The sequence below is a fragment of the Plectrocnemia conspersa genome, unplaced genomic scaffold (assembly GCF_051122295.1).
Source record: "Plectrocnemia conspersa isolate PC_06_02 unplaced genomic scaffold, ASM5112229v1 ptg000011l, whole genome shotgun sequence".
In the NCBI taxonomy this organism is placed as follows: Eukaryota; Metazoa; Arthropoda; class Insecta; order Trichoptera; family Polycentropodidae; genus Plectrocnemia; species Plectrocnemia conspersa.
Window position 1 is genome coordinate 13456712 of NW_028277175.1, and position 6000 is coordinate 13462711.

Consider the following 6000-nt stretch of genomic DNA (forward strand, 5'->3'; position numbering starts at 1 on the left):
TAAAGAAATTAATGTTTTCTATACATATAAAGATATAAAAATTTAACAAATAAAATAAACTTATATGCTATATAGGCAATAATAAAGTTTCAGCACAAACGAAAAGCAAGCAAACGTAACTGGATAGTAAAACTGAACTTTATTGTACCAAGTTATTGATTTTACGAAACCCACACATGAAAAATAAATTTCATATAATATATATTAAGTTTATTCAAAGCTCGTTTAACTTTTACCAACTCAACTAAATTCGTAGTTAATAAAGTTTTTGGTAAGTCATTTTCGATTAAGATTTTTTCCATAAATTATACGTATATTTACAAGTATAAAAATGCCTTATTTTAATTGTAACAGTGATCCCTTATCGAAATAAAATCTCACGAGATTTAATACCACGATTTGAGAACTCATCTAAAATACGTAAAAGTAATGAGACTTTATCAAAAAATGAAATCATTGTCAATTCCCTGACTCGAAAGCAAAAGGGCATCGATTTTTATTTAACGTTTATTAAAAAAATGTATAAATCCTTTATTTACATTTATCTATTTAAAAAATGATGGTTGTTTTTGTAAAATTAATAAATTTAATAATGTTTCTTTCTTAATAATAATCTTTTTGTAATCTGTTGTTTACAAATTTCCTAGAATACTTCAAAATACTTACTGGCCTAACAATTAATAAAATTGTTAAGAAGTATTAATTACGTGAAAATTATATTTCATCTCTGTCAGACTCCTATTATTAGATTGTTATTCGATCTGAATTTTTGAGTCTATAAATCCTCTTTAAGAAACTGATATTTAATTTTAAAATACAGGGTTGCTGATTGCAGTAGATATTTTATGATTTCACCTTGTAGCAAAATTGTAAAAGTTTTCCGATCACACCAGGATCAGAAATGCATCAGCAGTATTGCGGGTAAAACTGTAAGAATGTATATATTTTTTCTTTATAAAACTACATATAATATTATTTTTATAATTTAAATGTGCGATTGTATATTATGTTGTTATTTAGGTTAATAACTCTGTAATTAATGGGGTATTACCGTACGTATTACATTATGTATAATAATATATTATTTAGACACTAATGAGATTATCGGGAAATTCTATTTAGACGTACAAACGAATTGTGTGATCAATGGAAACCTAAAGCTATTATTGCTTATTTTACTATGAAATAATAATATTAATTAACGTCGAAATAGATGATGTCTAGAAGAAATATCTGGCATTATTATTGATTATGGTTTATTTAATATATGAGTATTAATTTTGTGTACCATTGGCATAAAAATATAATATGAATTGATTTTAGTTTTAAAAATAGATATTTTAAACAATGATAAATAAAAATAAAAATCAGAGAAAGAAAGAGCCAGCGTTTTCTCATATAATTTAAACTTAAACACTACTATGAAATTTAGTTCTTTTCACGAAGTAAATAGTAGTTATATCTATATAGTATTTTGATGTTGTCATAAGTCACGATAGGCTAGTTAGTACCTTTCTTTGATACATGATACATTAATGTACATATATTAACATTAGACAAAGACTGAAGTTAAATAAAAAAAAAATTTAGGGTACAATAATAAATCATCTATAAATATATATACAAAAAACGTGAAAATATAACAGTAATCTGCTTATCATAAATAAATTTAATACAAAAAACTGAATGTGACATGTCTAATATGATGTTACTTACATATAATGTTTGGAAATAGCAATTCTATTGTAATATATACATATGTGTAATAAAATTAATCCACTTATTTAAACTATTTTTAATTATCTATGTACAAAATTAATTTATTCCTCGACAATTTAAGAGAATTAGAGTTTCAATCAATGCAATGTCTATATTGCACGTTTTTCGAAATAAAATATGTATTTTTAAAGGTCATTTAGATCAAAAACGGTCATTTACCTAATTCAACCGGCTAATTAGGGTCTACCGTATTTCCGCTAGTGTAATTCATCCAGAGACAGAGCTTTTTACGAACAATGCCTTATAAAACTGCGGCGTGAGCCATTTGAGCTCGGAGAAAAGCTCTACGGTAATCTAATTAGAAATAAATTAATATTGCACGATACGATTCACAAAATTCATTGTAACCTGATGGAATATTTCTTTGTACTATATTACACGTAATAAATTATGCAATCGTTGATTATATTTGCTAAAAGCAATTAAAATACAGTATTGTCAAAGCAATACTACATAAATTATATCCTGCATTTTTATACTGTATAAGTTTTTTTTAAATTGTGGAATATATGCAATATATTTTACAATAAACGAATATTTATATTAAATTACTAAATAAATCGTATATATAAATGTTAATTTAAAAAAAAAATCTTGAGATCACTGATAAGCAAAATCAGTTATAAAATGTATTAATGAAATATAGAAAATAAATATAAAGTGTCAGGGAAATAAATATACATATATAAAATGTAAATAAAAGCTCGACAGCTAAAAGCTCACAAGGCTGCTTTGATAAACGGATCGATAAAATTACTATGTAGGATATACATGTTATATAGTGACTTAAAATGGTAATATTATATAATAATACATTTACGATAGAAAACGTATACTTTTAAAATAATCTGAATTATATGAAATAATGTAATTTCCTTAAAAAATATTTGAGTTTGGAAATGAAATATGCGTATATTTATGTATATAGAGTGAATAATGATACAATATGTTAGCAAATGTATGTTTTAGATATTTATTAAGTATAAAAAAGTGAGTAGTATATATATATATATATCGGGAAATCTTGGGATTCATCGCGATTTTCACTTACTTTTATTCTAAATTTCGGCTGTGATTTTCCAGCCATGATCACAAATTATCCGTAACTAACGCTCTGGCTCTTGATCTTGTCATATATAACATTAACAAAACGTTGTCTTATATATACGTAAAAAACATTGTCTTATTTAAATTTATAATATTTTTATATGAAAGCTATTTTTACAATTATTGTTTGTTTTTGATTTTAATTAATTACGATTATTTTTGGAATAATATTTTACGGTTCTTTATACGTGTTATGCTTTTTTATTTTTTATCTTAATCGTCGTTTTAATTATAAAACAATGTCTTACTAATTGGAGAAAAATGATTTTTATTTTTAAATATTGGCCAATTGTACAACAATTGTCAAACATGCTTATATATGAGATATTATACTATAATATATTATAATTACGAATTTTACGTTTTATTTTAATATTTTCAATGAAAGAAAAAATATTATGTAATGAAAGAAAAAATATGGTTCCAGCTACAACCTATTTTAAAATTATTTTTATTTTACTATTGTAATATTATAACATAAAAGGTTTATTTACCTGTTTAATTTATATTATAATAAATTAATCACTTTAACAAAATATATATTTTCAATGGTCTTATCTTTCACGTAGTAATAATTATTTCAAGCGAAAGGTTAGGCTGGGGTATTTAACGTTTGATTAAACATTATTAATAAATTACACAAAATAATTTGCTCTATGTGGAATGTTTTATTATATACAAAAGAAGTGTAATAATAATTAATAAATTAGCATTTATTTGAAGACAATCTATTGTTGTATTTATGCATTATTTAATTCAAACCCATTAAAAAATTATATTTTAATGACACGAGATATTCTATTTATGTTTCTCATTGTTTTTAACTATTTTAAATTTTATTTTCAAATGGTTGAACCCAATAAATATGCAGTGTGACAATATAAGATTTATATTTCTCCATTGACAACCAAAATTCCTTGTGATTTAATTTTTAATATTAACACAGTTTAAGTATAATGTTTTGAAAATTTAAATTCATTATGAAGAAAGCTTTTATAAAAAAAGTATTAATATATCTGCAGTGTATTTTAAATAATCAGTAGGCCCTACTTTATCCAGAATGTTTTTCTTAATTTACAAACTTTATGAAATCTTGACATTCTAGAAAATATTTCCAAAAATTTTGGGTTAAGCTGAAATTACGAATATAAGTTACCCTAGTTTTAATTTGTATACATGGACAAAATAATATTATTTAATAAATATAAAAAAGGCTCTAAGTCTTATTTTATATTATCTACGATATGTATTTATTGCTTTGATATAAATTTAGATTATTTTAACTGTGTGCGCATGCGCATTATTTTTGTTAAAAAATAACGATAGGTCAACATTAGTACATTTTATGTTTCACCTCTACGCTTGTTTCAGTATTATATAGAAACCTAATGTAAATTATTAGTTCTCTATAATTGCTTCTTATATAATCTTATCTTGTTTTTAAAAGACCTTTTAGCAGAACGACTCGCTCAAAAAATATTTAACATTATATATTTTTAATGTCTTATATACCTATTATGCAACGTTTTTTTGTGTTCGTTTACTATATTTTTCCATATTTAATAATAAATAATTGACTTAAATTGCATTTAAAACGCCCTTTTATTTATATTAGGCTCTAAATTATTTTATTGAACTATATTTTGAATTCTAGCCATTGTGATTCTAAAGTATCGCGCTTTTTCTCTTTTAATTACTGTTTAATGAATAATCTTGAATAGCTCTTAACATTTTTTACAAAGTTCATTCATTTTTGAGCCCCTATCAAAATGTTTTTTTACATATTTTTTTAATAAGATTATTAGTGACTACCTATTTATTTATATTACGTGTTGTTTTTTCATTCTATTAATTCACATAATTAATACATATAAATTAAAAAATTTTAACACATTTGTTGTTATTACGTCATTGTCATAAACATAAATAATTTGATAATGAATTTCAGCAGCAGTTTATCCTAACACAAAATATATTTTGAATATGCAATTAGTATCGGATTTAAAATATCGTTTAACCGATATTTTTGTTTTAGTGAGTAAAGACATACATATAATAAAGCATAATCTATTTTCATAAGTTCTTAACTATATTTTTTTACTGTTTTGATCTTAGTCTTTACTCTTACTAATTTAAAAAGCAAATATACTTACGTTCTTTTTGATATAAATAATTCTGCAATCATCCCAATGGCGTACCTTTTTTTGTGTATGCCACTAGCACATCACAGTAAAAAAAACACCGCACACAAAAATAAATAAAACGAAACAAATTTACGACACACACCGCACACGCACACTACACTGCGGAAAAAAAATACTATATGAATTTCACTTTCGTATATTTTCAGGTCTCATCCCAGACAAAAAAGTTCATCCGTCAAAAAACGGTAACGCCACCGGATATTTACTGGAATGTGACGATAAAATGTTAACTGCCGCTTTTATTGTCGATGTTAACTTTTATTGTGGGACGTAGCCGACAAGACCGAAGCGCCAGTTTCAAACAATTCGACACATCCATGTGACATCGTTTAATTAAGTGAATGTATTTTTCACGATATACTTTAAATAGTGTATTTTTCCTTTCGAGTTTTTAATATCACAAGTTACTCAAAAAAACTTACTCAATCACTTTTCTTCCAAATGAGTTTGTATGCAAATTTTTAAACGGGTCAGTTAAATTTCACTGGTAAATAACACTTGATGTTTATTTGTTGTTTTATTTATTAATTATATATTTTTATTAAGTTCACAAATAACTTTGTACTGTTGTCAAAGCTTTAAGCTGAGCTCAGCGGCAGTACGTGCCACTATCGCGGTCAATTTCGTACTGAGAGCTTTCGTTACGTTGCGGAGAGCCAGCGCCCGAATATTACCGAAGTTTGACGGAAAAACTCGAGATTTTCCGGCCTGCTGCGACTTATTGATGTGTAGGAAACCAACAAGGAAAAGTGATCAGTGGATGATCCGACAACTTTTTGACGAAGTTTCATATTTTTTATTATGTATGTATGTATACATTTATGTAATATTTATAAAGTGGTAATATTAAGTATGAACATAAAATAGTTAAAAAATATGAAAAAAGACTTGCATAGATGCACTGTTTTGA

At 24.9% G+C, this 6000-nt stretch overlaps 1 protein-coding gene across 1 annotated transcript in view; it reads right to left on the reverse strand.

Moving 5' to 3' along the window:
• LOC148229575 (transmembrane and immunoglobulin domain-containing protein 1-like) overlaps positions 1–5720 on the reverse strand; it is an 83296-nt gene extending 77576 nt beyond the window's left edge. The window contains exon 1 of the mRNA XM_088197008.1: positions 5040–5720. The gene's annotated coding sequence lies outside the window, so the exon portion shown is untranslated. The remainder of the gene's footprint in view (positions 1–5039) is intronic.
• Between the last annotated feature and the right edge of the window lie 280 nt (positions 5721–6000).